Genomic DNA, 25,323 nt, shown 5'->3' with positions numbered 1-25,323 from the left:
AACATCCCCACTATCCTCCTTTAAACCTCAATCTAAACATTCCCCTTGCTTCAAAAAATGTGCTTGTGAAAGCGTGCAACAGTCTCAAGGCTATTTGTACTTTATAATTAAAGCTAACTCCACGCACTTGAAGCACCAAAATGAGTGCCACGTTTAAATTGCCTTCCCTGCTGTCTGTCTGAGACAACCTGTGTGAAGACAGAAAATCATCCTCTGAGCAAACACATAGACCTGATGATTTGTAGAGTGGTGAATGTAATTAAGTGTTTTGTATAACTACAGGATTTAATATTTGTCTTTTAAAATGGGGAAAAAGCTTGACAAGTACAATCATCAGATGTCTACCATACTTCTACATCTGATTAGAGTTGTTATGACTCAGATACCAGTATCGGAAATGCAGGTATCGGTATCGGCGAGTACTTGAGTCTATGCACCGATGCGATGCCACGTAATTTAGAAACGGGACCCTGCTACTTCCCAGTTAGCTCCGTTAGCTCTAAAAGCCAACACAGGAAGTTGCGCTGTGCTTCCCCCTGGAAACTACTGTTTTTGGAAGGAGGAGTTGATTTCAAGGGAGTCAGACGGAGCTCGCAACATGTCAGCTATTTGGCAATATTTGACTCTGGATAACCCCACCAGCCGATACCCAAAGCCCAGGTATCGGAATCGGCATCAGGAAGGAAAAAATGGTATCGTAACATCTCTACATCTGATATCTGTGTACTTGTGCAGGGACAGAGAAGGAGACAGGGACATGGAGACGCTCAACTAATGTGAAAACCACTCTCTTTTCTCTTTCCACCTATTATATGCTCAATCTAACAGTCTTTTCAGACGGCAATTGTTAGTGCAAACTTGCAACAAACTTTAACAGTGTGATGTGGATGTATTTTAGTCAAAGCACACACAAAGTTTGGCAGCTCCCGCCTGCTCAGATTTGAGAAATTCCAGTTCAGTATTGCTCTTTAACAGCCCCGAGGACAAACAGCTCAACAGCCTTCGAGGGAGAAAGTTTTGGGCTTATTACAACAAGTGCAGACTAATCCCGCTGTAATCATCTAAACCACTGCATTGTTGCTGGGCTGATGTGCCTCAGTGGCAGCTTAGAGTGTGCTATTACTCAAACATGACTGCACTAGCCCAGAAAACTGTATTTTTAAGAGTGTGTGTGTGTGTGTGTGTGTGTGTGTGTGTGTGTGTGTGTGTGTGTGTGTGAGTCAGAGACAGCCGCGTACCTTCTCTGGTGGAGGACCTCAGGTTGCCTTCTATATCATCCGCCTTCTCGTTGTCTCTGAAACCAGAGAAGAGAGAATTACTGTTAAAATCAATATGGAAAAAGATGACTGTTTGTCTTACCACTTTCACAAAGCATGTTTTAAAAAAACAAACGTGTGTGTGTGTGGGCGTGTGTCACATCAAACATCTGTGCTTCGTACAGGTACGGTATCAACTTTCCACACCAACTTTCCCTTTTCTCCTGACACATACGAGCATTCAACAAACAAATGATGTCCTCCCTCATCACAAAACACGCACTGAATTATTCAACGGTGAAATCTACACCCCTGTCTGTTATATCCAAAATAAAGCTGATTAAGGCTCCGTCTGCTTCACGTTCACTGGGGTATTAAATGTCCTGTGACAAGCAGCGGCTGCTGATGGTCACTGGAAAGCACTGTACTGTATCTCCCTGCAGCGTGAGAACAGAAAATAAAGAAACGGATGTCACATTCTGTCAAAAATGAAGATAGTGCACATCCAGAGTGAAGTTTAATACTCAGAAGAGGAAACAACTAACAGCATCATTTCAGATAACCATTTTGAGATTATTTTAGTTACGTACAAGGCATAGCTTGTGCTTACATTTCAGAGATTCTGACCCCTCACATCACTGACCGGCCTCTTCGGTCATCCAACATGATGACGTCGTAAAATATGAAGACAGACTTCAATGGTGCTCCACGCACACTCGCTGAATAAACTCAAACGCATACAGACTAGTACAAGTACTGACAAGGGCTGCACAATATATCGTTTCAGCATTGACACTGCAGTGTGCATGTACGAAATAGTAACACACAGGAAGCACAATGACAAGTGAGACAAATGACTCAGCTGTCACATTTTATTTGTTTTCAAACTGATCATTAAGATTGCTGCACTTTATCACTATCAACAATGTTGCCACTAAGCGGTGGTAACAAATACGGTGACTTCTGCCTGCCGTGATGCCACCTGCGTAGCCGCGATAGAGTTATTCAAGTCCATCAAACGAGTTGGGATGTTGTCCAACCAACAGTCCATAATCCAAAGACTCTTCATTTACTGACGTATATGATGAAGAAAATCAGGGCTAAAAGGAATATATTTTCATCTAAGACATTGTCCTTTGTCAGAACGCACTAGCCTTTATGCTTCAGAAGCAGAATATGCACTTAAAGAAAAACCGCCATGAAGCCTCTTTTCTTGTTTGGGCAACATTAACAGTATCATGTGAAAGCCTGGAGACCGAGACAGTCCCATCTGTCACAGTAAATAGTCCTCATCCATCTGTGTTGACCCCCATACCTCCTCTGGAGAACCTGCATGGCAACAGAGCAAAGGAAAAAGAGGTGGGATGTTGTGTATGGATGGATGGAGACCCCACAGGGACTCGAGACACTGTCCTTATAAAGGCATGGCAGTGTGAGGTGACAACTGTGGTCTGACACACAAGTGGACTCCACCTCAGCATTACACACACAGACACACACACAGACACAGAGACACACACTTCATGTGTTCCTTCTGGACCTCTTAGACACCGATTGCCAAAACAGCATGTGGACGGCACAGACTGAGCGCTGATGAGAGCAGACACTTCACCATCACACCCACTTCACTCAGTATACAGCCAACTTCTCCTTCTCTGCACTGTAACTTCGTCATCCACGTACGCCCTTTTCTCTCCTTCCCTTTACCACTTTCTCTCTCTCTCTCACTTCTCTGCTTCCTCCTTCAATGAAACAAAGCTGGATTTTCTGATTTTCCAGCCCAACAGACTGACAGATGTCACCAGCCAGTCAACTCATTTTACACACTCACACTGCATACTAAATTAGCCAGGAAGTTCACGGCCTACCGACATCTTTCCAGATTAAAAAAAAAAAACAGCCCTTAGCTAGCCAGACACATCTTCCACCCAGCAGTCCCTCGTTTAGTCAGCTAGTTAACCTAACGACACATCCTTCAGTAAACTAGCCACACATTTAGGTGAGCAGAGAGCAGATGAGTCAGTCAGTTGTGGAGCCTTTCAGTCACTAAATCTATCAATCATCCCGGCAGGTGGTGGAGCCAGACAGTGAGGAGGGAGATGTGTGCAGACTCCCAGAAAATAAACATGTTTTTCAGGAAACATCTATTGAGAGCCGGTGTGGAATTTTCCAGTGACCCCACAAGAATAACACACACAATATTAATAATACAGGCCCATTATGTCCCAGTGTGAGTAATTAAACAACCGATTTTGACCAAACAATCTACTGTGAAGAGGAGTAATGCATTTGAACATTGGAGTTAATGTTGCTTCTTCTGCAAAAAATCATCACTAAAATCAGATGCATCTCTGTCACAATCTCATCAGCGGATGAGATCGTGTAGAAATCAAACGCTTCTTTTGTTCCGACAAAAAGGAAGGAAGGTTTCATCACCTCACCTTTCAAATCTGTTCTCACACACAATGATCATCAGTCGCCCAAAAGTTTCATTTCCATTACATTTTGGCAGCCAGGCTCTGAAAGATCTTACCCTGACCTCTCTCCTTGATCCTAAAGTATCTTTAAGAGGGCTGAAACTAACAATATTTTCATTTATCAATTAATCTGCTGATTATTTTCACGATTAACTAGGGGTGCACGATACGGATTTTACCTGACTATCATGGCCGATACCGATAAAATAACCGATGTGTGTGTCTTGTAAAAAAAAAAAACATTGTGCGACGCGTGTGGCTCTTGTCTATATTGCGTGTCTCTAGACAGGTGCAGCAGTTCGGTGTTATGACTGCGACAACAGCGTGTTTGTTGTTGTTGTTCTTCTCTGTGTTTACTGGCTGCTGACAAAACAACTGTAAAGGTGCATACCACCACCTACTGTGTGTAGATGCTGCACAAAAGCAATTTGGCTTTATAACTTCTTTTTCTGTCGATAACCGATAATGTAAATGTTGCATAATTGGGCCAATAATTTATCTGTCTGATCTATATCGTGCATCCCTGCGATTAATGGAGTCCAAAGTGACGTCTTCAAAATGCTTTTATTGTCCAACCAGCAGTCCAAAACCTCAGGACTCGTTTACCGTCATAAACGACAAAGAAAATCATCGCTAAAAAGAAATCACCCACCAATCTTACTTTTGCTTTCGATGATTGAAACTGAAAAGCTCTTCATCTAGGACATTGTCCTTTGTGAGAACATGCAGGCACACACGTACGCACACGCACACACACACACACACACACTATGGTGAGAAATGTCAATCATTGTTTACCACAGCCCAAGATAATCTCCTCACACGTCTTGTTTTATCCACAAGATATTCAGCTTTACTGTCACAAAGGGGCAAAGAAACCAGAAAATTCTCGAAATATTTCAGAAGCACAAATTCAAACAACACTTATTGATTAATCGTTGCAGCTCTAACACACACACACACAAACACAAAATACAGTCTTGCCTGCAAGCCTGTGTCAAAAAGCTATCTGTTTCCATGGTGACAGCAGAGATGTCCGTTAAAACAGGGGAAGCACGCGAACATGACAGAGTGGAACCCCACAGGACACACACACACACACACACACACACATACACACACACACACACACAGACACACACAGACACACACAGACACACACAGACACACACAGTTCCTCAATGGTTTACTGTTTAGAAAAAGGGAAGGTGTGCGATGATGAAAGCTCCTGTCACTTCTGGTTGAACGTCTGGCAAGGAGGACGCTAAACCTCCCGGGTGGAGGGAGGCAGAGTGACAGACTACAGGCGAGTGATGAAGATGACAAGAAAAAGGCAGATGCTGTGCCGGGGGGGGGAATCGCAGAAAAAATAATATACATCCATGAGAAAAGGAGCGAGCATCCAAACAACATCCAAAAAAGCTAAAGAAAGAGAGCATCATTATTGTGACAGCGCCTGCGTGTTGCTGGAGGGAATGAAGTGTGACTAAAAGGAAAGTAGAACAATAAAAGTAGAGCAAAACTAAACGCTGCTGAAAAAGACTTTTAATGTGTCTGACATGGAAAGACACACATTACTTGACTGTGATGGCGGGAAGCTAATGTTTTAGTCCAACGGTCTGTAGGCAACGTTTACACAAGATGACAAAAGACTCTATATCCAACACTTCACTTTGTTAAATGGACCATAACAGTAAACATTCACGAGTCCCTGTTATCTGGCTCTCATATCAGCTGTGCTTTCACAGACTGTTTACATGCTTAGCTTTGGCCTCAATCCACTGAGTACTCAGTAAATCGGTAAGCCAATATTAGAATCTAATGCAAATTTGTCCAACACAGTTTGAAGTCTGATCGTCTTACTGTTAAAGCCAAAACTACAGTATGTAAACATGACATATCTTAGGCTTGCTTTATGCTGCAGTGTTGTACTGATCTATCCTGTAGGCTGCCGTCATAACCTTGAAAATGTACCCATAAATACGATGACTGTCAGGCATCTGTCAAAGCTGACACTTTGTGTTAATTGCTGTTCAACCTGAAATGACTCACCTACAAGATTTACAGTAGCTACAGTTTCTGAAGAGTCATCAACATAATGCAATATCATAACTGATTACAATGAGGCCATTAGTGACGTAAGAGTGAAAATGACTAAAAGGATATGTGCTGAACAAAACTCCTCTGACACCTCTGATGACAATAACATTGAAAGCTTCTTCAATTTGGATTTTACTGTGTAGCTGCAATGATTAGTAGATTAATCGACGTTGAATAGGTGGAAACTAATTTTCTGTTGCTCGACTAATTGCTTTTTCAAGCAAGAATGTCAAACATTTGCTGCTTCCAGCTTCTTAAATGTGATTTATGTGATGCTGCTTTTCTTTGTCATTGATCACAGTAAATGAAAAGTAAAACTGAGTCACCTAAAAGGAAATGTGCTTCACAAAACTATAATTAAGTGTTGAGACCACCACTTGATGCACTGAATACAAAAAACAATATTATAAGATTCAACATTCAAATTAGACTTAAACTCAGGGTTATCAAATACACTTTTGATTTACTACACTTACTGCAGTCAGTCAGTGAAGTTACATGCTGTGATTTTCTGCTTGCAGTGACGGTATAGTTATGAGCGGAGAGAAAAAACTAGCTCCAAGAAAACACAGAGTCGGAGCTGTCACACCAGACTGGAAACACAATTGTTCCTTGAAAAGGCATCCACACTGAACAACAATGGTTCTTGACTTTTACAGTGGATGCAGAGATGTATACTGCTGATGTGTAGTTTTCTTGTTTTTAGTCAGTCAAAACATTTTCCTGTCCTGAGGGAGAAACAAGCCGTGACCCACTTTGGATCAAGGCCCAAAAAATATGACAAACATCCTTTAGTGCAGAGGGTCAGAGGGAAAACATGACCTTTTAGTCTAATATATATTAGTGGATAAATCATGTAAATTATTTTTACGAACCTCATGGGATTGGTTTGTAAAATAAAATAAATGTTTTATTTAAAAAACAAAGAAGTCATTATTTTATAAGCACATAGAGCTTTGTGAACATAATTTATTAATTCAAGAGCATTAATTATCCAAATGTTGTTACCGGATCCATCCATAATAAAGTTTAATGCACTCATAGTGTTCTGAGTTTACATAAGGGCTAGGGCTGCACAATTAATCGCAAAATAATCGAAATTGCAAGAACTGCAATTATTTTATAAAAAAGGTAAAATGTGTCACGAAACAGTGTTTAATAAAATGTTGTAGTGCTGCACAGATGTTTGGCCTACAAAGCTTGTTCTCCAGATGTAATAAAACATGTTTGTTTGGCAGATATCAGGAGAAATGCTACATCATCTAGTTTTTCAATGACAGTGAAAATGGTGACATAAAATGTAATCATCCATAAAATTAAAATGATATCGCAATCACAATATCACTTTTTGACCACATCATGCAGCCCTAATAATGGCATTTCAATCACTCAAGTCAACTGTAGTTTAAGCTGAAGCATATATATGGATGTGAGGTTTCAACATGTGGTATTTTTCAGAAAATGCTCATTTGTGTGGTTTGTGTGAGAAAGAAAAACAAAACAAACGCTTTATGACCACTCCGAGTCAACTCAGCTGTTACTGCTCCATTACATACTCCATAAAACTTACAACAGGAGACCCTGGCACAAACACTGGATAGCGTGACAGCTGTTGATGTTCAGACATCCAGGATTAAACCTGTAAATCAATTATTTACATGACTGAGCATCATCTCCACCACTGGGAAACACACGTTCCCAACACTGCTCCGGGTCACGCGAGGGGAGTTGGTGTGCAAATTTGTGGGGGGGTAAAGACTAAGTTCAAGTCCCAGGTGAGACCCACTTTGGCTCTCATTTTCAGGCAAGTAGACTAATGTGTGTCTGGGTATATGTGTGTGTCTTTGTTAGCAAAAGCCTGTCCCCTACTGTAGTGTGAAAAGCAAAAGATGGAGTGAGGGAGTGAGTGACGGAGGGGGAGGGCAGGGAGAGACACATCTGGCTCAGGACGATGTGCCTCCTGCAGACACCCTCTAAGGGTTCAGACAAGGGTTAACACTCAATGGAGGTTCAATGGGCTGGAAGACCGCGACCCTCCCATGGGTAAATGAATGTGTGTCTGTGTGTGTTTGTGACAACTCTGGAGCATCTTTCTTCCATTCTGCATAGCAACAGCTGATGAATAGATGATGGATTTATAACAGCCCAGCGAGCGCTGGGTTTGGGGGATTTTAGGGAGGGGGGGGGGGGGGGGCAAAAGGAAACGGAGACATCACTGAGCATTAAGATTCATTCATTTGACAGCGTTGTGCCTACTTTCACTTTGTATTCATTTTACAACATCAAATGTGGCAGTTCACAGCACTCTGAGCTTCTGCACGCAACCCTCAAAAGTACAACAAAATGAAACGCAGCACGTAGATTTCACACTACAGCGAGTACAACCTTTCATTCATCAACTGACACTTGAGTGAACAGGAAATGCATCAGCCTACCGAGTCCCTGTGCACAAAAAAAACAAAAAAAACAAGCAGGCTGAAAAACACAAACGTGTGGGAACTGTGTTAAGTTATTCTCATGCAGGTAGAGCTGCACAGCTTCATGTGAGTAACTGCACATCACATTATTACTATTCTTGTAAACAACAGTACATTTCCTCAACATTAAATGTTTCTTTAATGTCTGCTGTAGTTGAGATGGTCAAGATGGCATATAAAATGATGAAAGATCTAAGATTATGCAAATGCATATCCATTCAAATCCAAATAACCCTGATTAATACTTCCAACACTATATCTAGAACCAGAATACAGATTTTTGTTTTACTATACTATAAAATCTAGAGTAAGAAACGTCTCTTATGATGCAGGAACTCTCAAAAACCTTATTAGACGTAACAGGAAATACTTTAGCTTTTTCTTTCCTACTCGATTAACTCCAAGCTGGCTGAACCTGAACTGCAGTTTCAGGAATTTGGTTCCAGTTTTTCTTCCTCTCACTCAGGTGACTATGAATGTTCAGCTACAACATATCCAGACATAAGGCCTTTTGAAAGGTCAAATGTAATAGGCAGAAACAATTTCCTCTCCTGTATCTTGGCGCACATATTTCAAAGCCATGCTTATAAAAACTGAAGCTGGAACACGATGAAACGCAAAAAGACAGCCTTTCTCAGTTTTGATTCTGAATAGCACATTCCCAGGGTCAGAGCCTACTGTGTTGTTCGTGTTGAGGAACAAGGAACTGCCAATAAAAAACACATAAATTTTAAAAAGACCTGCGGTGTTGTTCAAACACAGTAAATCCCAGACGGAGGAAAATGACCATCAGCCAATTGCTTCTTTTTTGGCTGCGCCTGGGAGTTTATCTACCAGCCATTTTGGCAAAGAATCAGATGTGGAGTTCTTGTAATGACAATGAAGCTCAGTAAATAGTGAAAAATGACAAAAGTTAATTATGGAGTGAACAAGACACAGTTTCCGGTTTACAAAAAAAGTTATGTTAACACTATTTATGAAGCCTGGATTTCAGTTGACTGACAGGATTCTTGCTCCAACCTAAATCCAAATCTTAGGAAAGGGGAGAGAGCTTCAGTGGAGCAGCTAGCAGCCATCACAGCTGAATGCGTTCGCTTTTTTCTACGGGCATGAAAACCATCAGTCAGTCACTGTATACTTTTCCAATTTCTCAGCATTGCCAGGAACAACTACGGCGGACTACATAGACTCTTTACAAGTGTTGCTCCTGGCCTTGCATGCCTACACTGGCATCCAAACATGACTGTCCGTCGGACCACTGACCGCTACAATTTGGCTCCCACTGTGAAAATCTTTTGTTCATTCTCTCTCGGATAAGTCTGAACACGCTACACTAGCTCTGGTTTTTAAAAATGGCATCATTTTAGTCGGTCCTTGGTCACGATAGCTCTGCCCCATCCCCTGACGTAAGCAGCTCTTTGTTCTTGACCACCAAAGTGTTGGTGACGCTCTGGAACCAGTTTTCCTGGCCGAGAGTTCTTTGGCTGTCGAAACACAGAACTTGCTCCAGAGTAGGCACTGGCTCCGAACCAGCACCTGAACAGCACCTTGGTCAAAAAGGGGCACGTGACAGGCTGAGACATGTGTCAGTCAAGCAAACATGCCTCAGAACTCGCAGCATTCTCTTCCTGACATTAGAGGTGTAACAGCATGCATTAATTGTTTTGTACACTTTGTACTCTGTCAGTTAAGGCCTATTGAAACAGATAATTAGCAGCTAATTGCCCAATAGGATCTAATTAGCAGGTGCGCTGTGGCACATGCAGAACATTATACAAAAGAAACATACTAACCCCGTTTGTAAAGACAAAATATTCAGCATTGCAAATTCAGGCACCATTGCCAGTGCACACCTGTATTGAACTACGACTGTCTTACTGTTAAGCCATTAATCTTGATATTTTTTGTTTTCACGTTGTTGCTCGACTGGATGTCTGACTGAAATAATAATGGTAGCTCGGACATTTTCAACTTTTCTATAGCTAGCGTATTACCGTCCAAACTTGTCAATGTGTGTGGATTGATGAGAGGCTTGTCTACAATGTCCGTGTCGCAGGTCTTATGTCTGTTAAATCAACCCATTTCCTCTGAGAAGGACTCTGTATAAACCAAAGGAAACCAAAATCAACACCAATGACCCAAAATAACTTCTGTTTGGGAATCTCTCGGAAAATGACTGGCAAGCACAAACCAATTGTTTAACTAGTGTGTCCCTCACTACCAAATGCCTTCACAGAAGCATAACAGCATACATACTGTGCTCACTGTTACTCGTTCTTAGTGGTGAGCATTTGCACACTAAAATACCCCATTGTAATGAAGTTGGCGTCAACTTTTGTAGTGTTGACCTTTGGCTCGGTATAATCTGTATACTTTCTACCTCAGGGCCTGCTGAGTGTAGTTATTGTTCTACCCTAAAAGGTTTTGTATCCTAAAACAGTCATGAAAGAAGCAGACCATTATGGCAAACTAAGAACTAAGTATAATGGTTTCGTAGTCAGTAACATAACTTTCATAAAAAAAATAAAAAAATCACACCATTAATAATATGATGATGAATAAGTACAGTTTGGCACCAGCGTAGCGAGGATTATGGGATCTTTTGGGCCAACTAAAACTAGGTATGGCTCGATACCACTTTTTCATGTCTGATACCGACAAGACAACACTGAGTATCTGCAAATACCGATATCAATCCGATACAGCCTTTCCCCTCTCTTGAGACGGGTGCTTGTTATGGGTTTGGCTGCAGTCACGCGACGTCATTGCGACTTGGCCCTTCTCCGGAGCAGGTACATCGCCGCAAGGCTCAACTCTGTGCAGTAAAACTGGTGATGGGAAAGCAAATCGGCGCGGCTCAGTTTGACTCGACGTGCCCAAACGTGCCATGGATAAACAGCATTGGTTGTTGCGATTCACTTGTTTTTTTTGGCACTCGTCGCCTGTAAAAACATTCGGCAAACTCCTTCCCAAGTGTTTTATCAAGTTCATGCTGTTGAAGTTTCCAGCGGTGCTGCCACCCCTCGAAACACTTGCACTGCATATACTGCACTCTGCACTCTTCCGTTAGCTTAAAGTAATTCCACACAGCTGATATGATGACCATCTCGCTCAAGCTCGCTCCAGCTGGTCATGTGACCATTGCTGCTCTCTTTACGGCATGATGCACATAGTTTAAGCATTTATGGGAGAGCTTAGGCAAAAAAAAAAAAAAAATATCGGACTGGATTATACATTTTCCCCTCTCAGATATCCGATATATACTGATACTGAAAATGGGATTGGCGCATCCCTAACTAAAACTAAGGATGTTGGCACACATGAAACTATGAGGCACTTTGGAGAAAAGTGGTCACCAAGTAACATATGGTGAGTCTCTGCTCAAGGTAAGCTAATCAACAACAGGTCCTGAAAAAACTAACCAAAAAAAAACAAACATTCAGGATACACCAGCCTGCCACTTAAAAACAAAAACAACACAATTGGCCTTGGCCTTCTGCATCCATTTTTAAAATCCTTCTGCTGTTTTGACTGGCCAGGAAAACAGGCCTTCAAATTGGGTTAGGGGAGCTGCGTCTCCCTCAGGCTCACTTTGCTGGAGCAAATGTGACAGCAGGGCGTGTTGGGGGGGTTGAGCTCAGCTCGAGGGGAGGTTGGCTGAGTTTTGCCCTAATATGGACACAGGCCGGGGGGGTGGTGCGGGGTGCTGCTGGCGAGAGGGTGGGCTGGGTGGAGAAGGGGAAACCTGCCCAGCACCACCACAATGGCAGCCTTGCTTCCCTCTACTGTATCACTGACACTCTTTATCCTTCCCTCTTACAGTCTACTTCACAGAGCAGCACAGGACTCAACTGTTTTGGTCCACTAACCGTAGTCGAACTGCTCGACACACACTGAAGAACTCTTGAGCGGTGAGCACTCGCACGTCAAGCACGGTTAATTTTTAAGCACTCAGGAACCATACATCGCATATCACACACGTACACTTGAGTCAGTGACACGGCAGCACGTTACCGAGTCCGGTCCTCAGCAGCTGGCTCTGTGCACCCTGTGGTTCAGTCAGCTGGGCCTGCTGCCTAATTTTACACTTGCACATTACAAACTCCCCACTATCCCTCCTCCACATCTGGCCTCTGGTGTGGAGAGAGGGAGAGGGACACTGATAATGGCAACACACACTACAACTCACAGTGGTCATCTTTTTCTGTTCACAGAGCTGAGGAGGGGGGTGGTGGTGGTGTGCATGTAGTAAACAACTCAGGGAAAGAAAGTGGGATAGAGAGAGAAAGACAGTCTGCCAAGGCACATGAGAGCGCATAAAGAGAACAATGGAAGGAGGAAAAGAAATCAAGGCAAAAAGCAAGTAGGAAAGTTAAGGAGGGCGTTTGGTATTTGGAGAGGAGGAGGAGGCAGAGTGGCTGTCTGGCTACTAGCAGCCATGGCCGCGTAGAGTGGGACTCCAGGCGTAGAAAATTCCTCCTACATCTCTGCTCAATGCCACTTCTGTTCTGCCAGGCCCTGCATGTCAACAGCACTGCAGATACAAAGGGAACCATGTCTGTGTGTGACTGACTCCAGTGTGAAACTAGTGTTACCGAGTTTGTATGTGAGAGCATCAAGCCATCTCCACCCCTGCATGCTACGTCTCTGCTGAGTGGAGGCATCCAAGCTAGGCTAACAGAAGATACTTTGACAGCGGCAGCAAGATAATCTTATTATACTCAGACATGTGCTCCTGCCACAGATCAAATCCCCTTGATTGCAGATACTTAAAGACAACAAGTCATTTGAATACACGCAGCAATCAATGTATTAGTCGTCAACTACTAAATTACTTTTTTCACAATTGATTAATCGGCTTGAGTCATTTTTTTAACGCTCAGTAGGTTACTTCTGATGTTCAAAACCAAAAACTTAAGAAGCAAGGGTTCATGGGAGTTGTTGGTTACCTTAAAAATCTCTCTGACGTGACTCAGGAAGAAATATTCATGAATTCATATTCAGTTTTATTGATGTAATGTTTAGTCATATTCACCGACTTCCTTCCTCACTCTTTGAGTCTCTCCCGGAAGTTGACGTCAACCCGGGATTCTGGAAACACTGTCCAACATTTTTCACCATTTTAAAAAGGCCAAACATCTAATCGATTAGTTGAGTAAATAATCAGCAGATTAATGAAAATAGTTAGAAGCAGCCCTCCAGTTGATGAATGCATTTATGTAAAGCCACTGGCATTACTATGTGGATATATTTCTTGCACTGGAGGGAAGTGAAACAGAGCTGTGCAATATATTGTCGGTTATTGCGACTGTGATTTTGTGACCGGATCATGTCTATGATTTAGGTTATCATAATAGTGTATGAAGCTTACATTCAGGCAGTCTCTTAACAGTAAGGTTAAGAAGTTATCTGAACCATAGTACCATAATAGTTTGGTATTTTGGGAATAAGTATATTGGCTTTCTCGCTGAGAGTTAGATGAAAAGATTAGCCAAGAGACAGTTTGGCACATAACCTCCAGTAAAACTGCAAACTGTTGTTTTTACACCTCAGTTTATCAAACTTTGGCAAGAAAGCTATAAAGTACATTTCCCAAAATGCTGAACTGTTCCTTCAGCTCATTGTAACTGAGTGAAATGATCAATAAGTTCAATTATATGTTTAATAGTGATATTTTCTCAGTTGTTTATCAAAATAACTTATAAAAACACACAAATAATCAACCACAAATTACAGTAGCTTTATATCACCAATAGTTTGGTGTTAGGGTGAACCACTTATTATTAATCATTTTACACACTGAGCTAGAGGCTACAAAATGCACAGACTATTGTTCTCTTGGTAATTTCTGCAAAAAACAGGCTATGCCAACGCAGGGAGTGGGGCACACGGGTGTTCCTTATGAAAGCAAACCTATTTATGGCTTTCCGTGAGTGGTGGCTCTACAGTGACGGGTCAGTGCTAATCACTCCAGAATGGCCTAGCAGACGATACTTGACCTTTACGGACCGCGGCTTTGGTCTCCGTCGTCAGACAAGTCTGCTTGTTTGACAGAGGCCAAGATCAAGTGCACTCGATAGTTAGTCATGCAACATATCTAGGCCAAATGTTTTTTTTCTCCTTACTCGGCTTTTACTTTGTGGTAGATCTGTCTGGTAAGTGAAAGAATAGCTCAACACACACTCAGTTACAGATAGAGGAGCCTGTGCAAAGCACATGCACAACACAATGTCAAGAGAAAAGAAACTGACTACTGAACGTGGTTAACGGTGCTTTGTTATATGATAAACTTTGCCAAATTGAGACGTGACTAGTTTCAGGAACAACTGACCATTCTTATTTTTAAAAACACACACAAGCTGTACAATTAATTTATCAAGCATGTATATTGTAGTTTTGGTACGACTGCAGCAACTGAAGAAAATACTTATTTTTCTTACAGCACCATCTGGATATCCAAAATTATTATGTAATCAAATTATCGGGACTAATAATCAACATTATAATCATCAATATCCGAACACCGATAATCAGGATCAGAGTTTAAGCCATTACTTTGCAGCCCAAACACACACACACACACACACACACACACACACACACACACACACACACACACACACACACACACACACAGTAAATCAGTACCCTGACTGAACGGCTGTTGTTTTGCTCACTCCACTGGTTTTTCGTGTGGATACACCCTCCTCACTTCAGTGCCGCGGCTGTGTTCTTCAGCATTAGGGGTCGACAGATAACCGATATTCATTCATTTATTTCACTTGGTGTCAAGATTTAGTACAACGAGTGATGGAAAGAACCTAAAGTTCTGTTCTTTAGTACAATTTTGGGGTACTTTACTTGAGTATTTCCTTACTCTGCTACTTTATACTTCCCCTCCACAACGTTTATTTGATAAATTTAGTTACTAGTTACTTTGCAGATTCATATTATTTTATTGTTTATAAGCCATTAGCTGTGACGTGTTACCAATCAGATAGTGTAGCACATTTTTTTATTTGTTAATTTTATCAGCAATGTGATCAGCAAAAAAAATCACTTATACCAATAATCGGAAAAATGCAGAATGTTGGCCCCGATAATCGGTCAGGCTAATTCGGTTTACCCCTATTCAGCATCCTAATGTTTCGGCACTCACAGACTTTTAACTTGTAATGAACAATAAACAATAAAGAGCTGTAAATCTCTGGATCCCTGCACCTGCTGAGATCAGTGAGAGTGCTGCTGAATCGCAAAAAGCCAGTCGAGCAGAGGCCAAGATCCTCCTGCCAGCTGTGAAAATGCATACGAGCAGGTGGTGTGGCAGCAAGCACGCAGTTAATCTCTGTCAAGATTAAATATTATAATGTTTTACACATTCAACTAACGGTGCACTCTGATGCATACTGTTACAAATCGGCATCGCAAAACCCTTTTTACATTCCAACTGAATATGCTTTCAATAATCACATATCTGGCAGAAGCATCGGGCCAAAAAATAGGAAGTAGCTTGTATGTAACTTCACTTCACAAAAACAAAGTGTGATTCACACAGCCGAGGTGTGAAAACGCCCTGTCATTTGTTAAATGGCAATTAACTCTCAAGATGAGTGATTAAGCGCATGTAACCGGACACAAACATGACAGGTGACAACAATAAGTCAATCCGAGGAACTCTTTATCTTGTAGTTTCATAACTGTCAAACTAACTTTGTACTGGAACCAATTTTAAAAAGGCTTTCCAATTTTCCAGTGGCCTAGAAAGTATGGTGCTTTGGGCATTTGTGCATAAATAAACTGCCAAAGCAAAGAAAACCCTTAGTTCAAAGTAGTTTGCACAAAATTGATAGGACAGATGGCGCGCATTTTAAATGACCTTGGTGTACCACTTCTCAGGTTTCAGAAACAACAGGTTCCTGATCTGACGTGATGCAGCAGGAAACCTTAGAAGATTAAGTAAGACCAAAATTAAAGCTACATGGAAGAAAGAAAACAGGGAGATATTCTCATTATAGCATACAATAAATTAAAAAAAGACATCCTTTAACATTGCTTCTGCATTTGCACACATGAAAGTTTGAGGACTGGTTAACCAAAGAAAAGTTTCCCATCATAAAATCAAAGTTTTACATGTAAGACATTACGACAAACCAAAGTAAACACCGACACAGTAATATTGGAGCACTTGAGGGGTAATAAACAGGACGAAGCGGACAGCTACGAGCACAGCCTCTGCACAATACTCGTCAGTGAGAGGATAGTGAAACTGCACAGCAAACACACTCACAGAGAGCTGTTGTCCCGCTGACAGGATGTGAGTATAAAAAGTGAAACGTGAGCGGGAAGTGTGCAGGGTCATAAAGCAGCGCAGTTCAACACACACTTGTTCTCACAGACAGACAGATAAATACACAGTCAGACGGGTAGTTTGGGGTAAAACAGGAACTCAGAGCAGACGCTTTGATTCACATGGTGTTGCACTTTGACCCGTACACGGTCGAATACACACACAAAAAAATACTAATTTCCTGAGAGTAATAAAAACAGGAGGCGATCAAGGACGGCCAACAATGAATAAAAATGTTAGATAATTTTCATTGGAGCACATTATTCCTGTTGAACATTGAACGCTGCTGGCTTAAGTGTTAAAACACTTTAAGCTTTTAAGAGATAAGCTGTTCTACCGGCTGAGATTTATTAATCCTGCTTTGCCAAATAGAGACTGAAAAGGCACCCTGTGTAATTGGGTACACAATTACAGCTAAGATGATAACTCTGGTTCACAGGCCTCGTTAACGGCACTCACCTGACTTGTCATTGTAGGATAGCAGAGTGATTCTGAAACTTGAAAACAGTTTCAATACTCATTTTTCCACAGCATCGATACACAGATACCAGCTGTGCTTTCTCTTTGATCTGACTGTGAGTTGAAACACACACACACACACACACATCGCTGCAGTGCCTGTATGGCCCTACCTCCTCTCACTTATGCTGTTTTCCTATTAAATCTGCCGGCCTGGCTCTACTCGGTTTGACTCGGCACGGCAGGGATTTTGCATTTCCACCACAACTGGTGGCTACCTGCTAAAAGGTGCGTCTTAAACCAACGACGCTCTTGTCCCGATCCCCGCAGTACTATCGAAGAATCACCGCTAACAAAGAGCAAACAAACAGGGAACAGGAAAAGATGAAAGCATGCCCATATGCAAGCTACACAGCAGTGCTAATCACAGGTGCTGACACAACAAATTTAACAAAGCACCTGAAGGATCAACATGCCGACCTCTTAAAGAATTTCAAGAGGTTGGGGAAAGCTCTCATTTCAACAAGACTGAAGCATTAAACTGTTGATAAGTGTGTTGTCCTGTTGGCACAACAGCCATTTGTAATTCTCGAAGCTAAGCTAATCCCACTCAGAGCTATGAGGCCTGAGGAATCTCAGGCATCTGAGTTTCAATTCATAGGAAAACACTCTGATTACACTTTGACGATAGACAGAGTGAAATTAACTTCAATGCCACCAAAATATTGGTTCAAACTGTTGCCTGCCTTATTTGCCATATGTTGAGTATTACTCAGTATTGACTGTGCCTACATCGCGCCCAAAGACTTCTTTGATGTGCACAGTTTAGTTCAGTTAATTTCACCAGGATATGTCTCAGTATCAATGCTGCTTTTTGAGTCACTGATTCATAGAAACAAACAACAAATAAAGGTTGTTTGTCAAAAATCTGTTCTTATTACTACAGCCCAGCATTGATCCAGACAACTTTAACCTGAACAGACGTCTGGTCAGAATAACTGTCAACGCCTGTTTGGGTCTGCAGGGCTGTTAATGATTTGACTAAGAAAACAACTGAGTACACATTTTCAAAATGTTGTGTCTATACTGACTGACCCTCTGTGTGGAACTAAAGGTCTTGATATTGTTGTTGCAATATTTTATGGAAAATGAAACTGGAACATACAATTTGATTATTTTAATTGTTCAAACTCTTAAATTGTCTCTGCCTTTTGTCTTCACATTACACTTTATCCTCTCCTTGACTTTTTTTTACTCACACACACACACACACACACACACACACACACACACACACACACACACACACACACACACACACAATCTGTTAGATGAGCATGTGAGGCTCTAGAGCTAGTGACAAGTCTGTTGTTCTTGCTGTTCCAGCCCAGATGGCAGCATTGGCTGAATCAGCGGTGGCTGGTGGTCCACGGTAAACTGGATCATTAGACGTGGACGACAGGAGGAGAGCTGAGAGCGAGGAGCCAGGAGCTGAGGAACTGAGGGACTGAGGGACCTCTTGGCCAGTTCGTTCTGTCTGAATGACATAATGTTTTCAAAAAGTGTAATGCGAGCGTTCAGCTTCCCCTGAGAGGATGAGCACACCTCACTGCCATGAGCTAGTAAATAAACAACATCAAGATGGTTAAGGCCTCAAATATTTACATTTCAGTCATTCCTGCTTCAGCTTAAGACTAATATTTCTATACCATTATTGTAAATACAGTTGTTACTTTGTATTTGCTTTCTCCTGATGCAACGGTGACATCCTTCAGCTGAATGAACACATGAGGAGGAACAAATGAGGAGGCCAAAACTTGACACACATTAACAAATGTGTGAATGTGACAGAGACAGTGCTGCGGGCTAACCTCAGTACGGTAAAGTTATGATATAAGAAGGCTTCACACCGCTTGTTCAGCTGAAATCTACGATCAGATATTAGACTTGGCACCGATGCAGTGTGCGTTGCTGGAAGGAAATCCTTTGGGATTTCTCATTTAGTGTCACAAAGCAACTTGTGATCCACTGCTGGACTCCGACAAACAAAAACTGCTGCTGCAAGCAAGCATCTGGAGTTTGAGAACAGCTAATCTGCAAATATCACATTACCTTCATCCGGCCGGGGGAGAGTTTAAAGCACACACTTCAGGAGCGGGATGCCTCTTTGTAAGATGACTATAATGGCTGTAGTCATCATATTTCACACATCAGAAGGCTGCATCAACATCAGCTTGCTAAGGTGGATACTCTACATCTTTGATCGTGACAACACACACTCAACCCAAAGGTATGCATTGCTGTAGTTTTGGTTTAGGTTCCACATCAACACACAGTTTGGTCCTGTTATGATTACTGTGGTAAAACTTGATACCAGGCAGCCTTATCATGATAAAAAAAACACCTTCCACATACATGTCTGTGTTTAATATTTATGGATTCTTTTGTATTCTCGTGTATTTTCTTCTCGTGTATTTTCTTCAGGAGTTGTGGCAGCCTAGCAGTGCTAAATGAGTCTGAAACATACACAGCGTTGCACCACAAAGGCTCGCCCTTGTGCTAGCCTCAGGCAACCTGTAATGTAGCAGCAGGTTAAAAACCACAGTGTGAAAAACTGCCACTGTTCGCAGGGCGTGAGATGCCATTTCCTGTTTTTCTGTCACAGACGTGAACACTGAGCAGTGAGAGAACAAATCTTTAAAATGCAGTCTAACAGCTACTACTCTGCCAGAGTGATCGCTGAACAGTCTCTGTCTCTCTCACACACACACACACTTGCAAAGTCTGACATGTCTTTTGCTTTTTACACGCTCCACAAGCACCACAAGAAACCCAACAGGAGCCGGTCTGCAGGGACAGAGGGTCCATCACTGGGATGTTCAAATGCAATATATCGACTGCTCACTAAAGAAACAATAAAAGTAATATGTGTATATCAAAATCAGAATTTTTTACTCCATAATAGGGGTGTAACGATACATCGATCGGGATCGATATATCGATTCAATGATCAACGATCCAGTAGCATCGATGCAAAGTGAAAGTGGCATCTTCCTTTTGGGGATATATAAAGCCCTGCGTGCCCCAACTCGTCCACTCTGTCTAAAAGTGAACAATGAGGCGCACAGTGAGACTCGGTCATGCAAAGAACATGCAAAGCATTTCAACTTCTTCCAAGAGAGATTAGGTTTCATCCACAACGGCCATTGTCCCGCGTGTTTCAGTCACAGAATCCAACCAGCATTCCTCTAATGCTGCAGTTACAGCCTGGCATACCGACTGAAACAAAACACATATACACATATACACACAAACACACATACACACACACACACACACACACACACACTGTTGTTGAGGAGTGCAGCTGCTGCTGTATGTCCTCTCCAACAAAAGAGCGCCATTTCAGTGCATTGAGAGCCACGATGAAGCACATTCCTCTCACAACCACCAACATGTTGTATCTCCAGCTGGTTTCAGGGGTAAAGCTCAAGGTGAATATGTGACTAATTGTGAGTCATAACACCTTTTACGACCCCTTACATATTGCCTAGTTGACTGTGTCCATCCCTGACTTCAAGATTAATTTATCTGTCCTGAGTTTCATGCATCAACAGACACAAGTACATAAGACAAGTGCAAACAGTACAGTGAGTGCCAAATACATCCCACCCCTCGCCCTCAACATACCCCCACCTTATGGCCTTAGTTCAGGAGATTCACTGATATGGGAATGAGTGAGTTTTTCTATCTCTTCAGGTATCTTCTCTTATATTAAACTGGGACCCTGTAACGTTGAGCGGATGGAAGCAGCTCATACTGAGAGTGTAGGACATGTGAGGGGTCAGCAGTAATCTTCCTCGCCTGTCTGACTACCATCTCCTCAAAGAGCTGCTTCACTGCAAGATTCCCAAACCAAGCAGCCATTTCATATCTGAGTATACCCTTTTATCACAGCACCGTAAAACACCAACATCATCTCCCGGTCGACTCCAGACACCCCGAGCCTTCGCAAAAAAAAAAAAAAAAGCTTTGGACTTTTGGACTCGTTCTTGGAAAGTCCTTAGTCATGATTAACTCCTCAAACCAGCACTTTTCTGAATTTGCAGGGTACCACCACCTACGCCTCAGCGCTGCACTGACTCATGACAACAGACTGAATGAATGTACTGCTGTTTTGAATGTAATGCAGGTGTGCACTCCAGTAACACAAAACAGAGTCACTCATTGGCAACTCGTGTCAAGAGAAGAGAAAGAAACAGCTGCTGCTGTCTGGCATTTACACCATGCAACTGAACTGGGGATGATATGGCTCTTCTGCCAGTCAGACAGGCTGAGAAATCCCCACATCAGACGACTGGAGAGGAAACAAATCATATTTAGTTTCAACCACCTGCCAGTGTGAGTACAGTCCACTGATGTCAGCCTCACCTAATGGGATGCAGTGATTGCGGATGAAAAGAGTTGTTAAACTGTTATAAGTCTAAACAAACCAGCGCTCCGGAGCATTTCACATCACCCACTCACTCATTCACTCACTCAAGCGATTAAGATTCAAACAAAAAAAATGCAAATCTTTCGGGAAAGTGACGAGAAGAAACTCCATGAAACGTGGCTCGAGTTCGGCTGCTACTCGCAAGCTAAGCTAGCCGGTACCGCTGTCAAGCCACAAAAAAAACAACCCAAGAAAGGGTTACTGCCTCAGTAACAGAGTCTGGGAGACTAAATAAGGCACAAGCGCCTACACGTGAAACATCTCGTCACTTGTACACCTCGTCCGTCGCCACCACGTAACTAACTTAAAAGCGGCTAACGTTAAGCTAGCGAGTTAGCGCTTCCTCCCCGGCACCTCTTCCCATGTGAACTCCGCTGACAGGCTCTGATTTGACGGGGACACACAAACTGGCACAACACCAGGCGGAGTAAAAACCCAACTTTGGCGCCCACTGCACGCGCGGTAAAAGTTGGTCAAACGTAGAAAAAAACTCACCTGCGTGCCTCTCGGGGTGGTACTTTTTTTTTTTTAGGATGTTAAGAACCGGAGTCTTGGTTTTTCGACAGTACTTTCACCGACCTTGGCAGCTCCGCCTGTCCCCGGCAGCACCAGACAACAACACGCGCCCCTCCCGCCGCCACCAGAAAAACTGAAGAAGAAGAAGAAAAAAAAAACCGCACGTCAAGCCCCGCCCACTCGCGTCTGTCATTGGTCGATATTAGGGACAGTGCGAAACGGACCAATCAAATCCTCTATTGTTGTTTTGTGTGTGCAGGCGCATTATTTCCTCATGATGGGATCTGCTGCTTTGATCTGCTGCTTTGATCTGCTGCTCTGATCAGAAGATTAGTGACCTCAGTGACTTTTACACACTTGTTTTTATCAGTTTTATCAGTTTTTTTTATCAGTTTTATCAGTTTTTACTCAGAAACATTGAATCACTCCCCCACTTCAAATCACAACTCAAAACACACCTGTTTAAAACTGCCTATTCCCTCTGATGCCACTTGCCCTGTCCCATCCCTTGAATCTATTGTAATTGTTCTTATTTTGTGTGTTTTTTATTTATTTATTGATATTGATGTTTATTCTAGATGTATTCTTTTATCTCATTTGTGTATGGTGTCCTTGAGTGTCCAGAAAGGCGCCTTCCAAATAAAATTTATTATTATTATTATCATTATTATGTGAAGTCATCCTTCCTTCCATCTTTTATTCCTTTAAACGCTCTCAGACGACTTATCTGTTTTTAATTCCTACCTTGTGACTTATTATTATCTATTTATTGAACCTTATTCCTTTTACTGCTCATAATCCTTCTTATCTGTTCCTAATTTCCTTGGATGTGATGTCATCCTGTAATCATTAATTAATTATTTATCTTTTTTTATTTATTTATTTTTTCTTTCCTTTCTTCTTCCTCCCTTCCTTTTCTGTGATTTTGCCTGTTTCTTCACTTTTATTCCTTTTACTTGTAATAACTCATTTTGATTTTTTGTGTTTTTACATTTTGTGTTCTGCCTTCTTGTTTTAAACTCAACTTAAACTTTTTTGCTTGATTGTCAAAGCACTTTGTAAACGCTGTTTTTAAAGGTGCTATGTAAATAAAGTTGATTATTATTATTATATTACATTAGATGTAGATTGAAGTACAGATAATACCTAATACATACAATAAAACCTAAAATTACTCAAATTACTCTGAACATTTATCCTCCATTTTTCTACTTATATCTAAAAACTGAAATGTTGATGCCTCTTCATTCTGATGCTTTCTGTTTTACTGCTAACTATCTTGTGTGTCCTGCCCTCTTCCAAACCACTTGGCGATGCCTCGTCCTGCTCAGTCGTCTCCTGGATCCACACACTTTACATATATTATAACTTGTATCAGATATTCTGTCAGTGCAACTTGTAAACTGTGATTTTGTTGTTCTGTTCTGTACATGTGACATCTGTTGCATGTCTGTCCGTCCTGGGAGAAGATCCTCCTCTGTGGCTCTTCCTGAGGTTTCTTCCATCTTTTTGTTCCCCTGTTAAAAAGGTTTTTCCTCACTCAAATCGAGGGTCTAAGGACAGAGGATGTCTTTCACTGTACAGATTGTAAAGCCCACAGAGGTGATGTGATTGTGATTTTGGGCTGTATAAATAAAACTGATTTGATTTGGCAGCATTACAAAATGCCCTTTATCTGATTTTCAAGCACTTTATTAAAGCCACGAATTATATTAGAAAATTATATAGAAAATGTTTAATCAATTATTCAAGGACATCAACAACAGATTAATCAGTAAAGAAAGTAAGCGTATGCTATTTTGAATTACGATTTTCAGAGCTTATCATAACCTGTGCACTTGAGCTGTTTATGTTATCCAAACAAAAAATGCTTTTCTCTTTGGCCTCATAACATTCAGAACCAGGTCAGGGTTCGTATGGCGAACTGGAACTCACATCATAGTAAACTTCCTGCTTGTAACGGCCGGCCATGGCCCGGCATCAAGATTGATGGAGGAAGTCAAAGGCATGTTTGAACATCAGCGGCTCTAGAGAACGGGAGACTTGCATATTTGTCCCTGAGGGGCTGCAACGCAAAGCAACAGAAACACACACAGAGCCTTTAAAAATGTCAAGGCCCTACAGTCAAAACAGTGCAGGGCCACATGTAGCTACCTGATGCTATTCCTGTGTGTGTGTTGCCACACCGGGTTGCCACGACGCACTCTGAAGCCCTGAGTGTGTGTGTGTGTGTGTGTGTGTGGGAAAGACTTGGAGCTCATTGTTGTCAGCAGTGTGGTTGAAGGTATGTACAGGGTAAACACACCTCCATAGGACTATAAGGGCCAGTTAGGTCAGATGATGGGGAGGTCAGAGCACGCCCACGTCCTCCACTACCACAACCACTGGTTGTCATGGAGTTAAGTTTCCTTAGCTGCAACTTCACACACACCCACACACACGTGAATAAACACTCAGCATGTGTGTTTATTACTCTGTCCAGCCTCTGTACTACATGTTCAACGTATCCACCGATGTGCTGTATCATGTGAGTTATGCAACTTTAACACATTTCTAGCGCTGGGATCAGTCAGTGACAGTGAGCTATTCCTTCATGTATCACTACTCAAGTTCTCAAAGAAGGAACCACAACCACAGAAAATACATACTTAACTCAAATACAGTAATTAAAAAAGCTGAATGAAAGAAACTTCTTCGATGAAACAAACATTTTCACTATCCGGTCTCTCCAACAGGTCAGATAACTAGTGGAAAAAGAAACCTAACTGCATGTACTTTACTGAAGCTGTTTATCTTTGACTGTTAATTATGCTGTGATTGCTTTGGAAAGTCTCTGCTGAAGGGGCTGACCGCTGATCTGCCTGAACTATTCCTCTGGGAAGTATTAGTTTGTCACAGTGTGTCCAGACAGATAGTACCAATTGTGTAAAATTGTCCAAAAGCGACACCTGGTGGTAATTGTTTGTACTGTTGCAAACAGATCTCAAGATCATTACAGTCTAAAATTCATACACCAAATCTGCCAGTCTCAGATTTATTAAATTACACTAAAACTGTTGAGTTGTTCCCCTAAATTGGGCAAGTGGACTTGAATTTCTGTTGCACCTTTCCAGTCTGCTGATCACTCGAAGCGCTTTACAACACATTCATTCATTCACAAACACATTCATAGACTGCTGGCAGAGGCTGCCATGCA

General features: G+C 41.9%; 1 protein-coding gene across 1 annotated transcript in view; it reads right to left on the bottom strand.

Annotated features, from left to right (window-relative positions):
• fam49a (family with sequence similarity 49 member A) overlaps positions 1-22,262 on the bottom strand; it is a 35,038-nt gene extending 12,776 nt beyond the window's left edge. Inside the window, exons 1-2 of the mRNA XM_073493187.1 lie at positions 22,107-22,262; positions 1,239-1,294 (exon numbers count right to left, since the gene is read on the bottom strand). The gene's annotated coding sequence lies outside the window, so the exon portion shown is untranslated. The remainder of the gene's footprint in view (positions 1-1,238; positions 1,295-22,106) is intronic.
• Positions 22,263-25,323: the final 3,061 nt, after the last annotated feature.

The sequence above is a fragment of the Pagrus major genome, chromosome 22, assembly GCF_040436345.1.
Source record: "Pagrus major chromosome 22, Pma_NU_1.0".
NCBI lineage: Eukaryota > Metazoa > Chordata > Actinopteri > Spariformes > Sparidae > Pagrus > Pagrus major.
The sequence above is the reverse complement of the archived record's forward strand: the minus strand, read 5'-3'. Positions and strand labels throughout refer to the sequence as shown.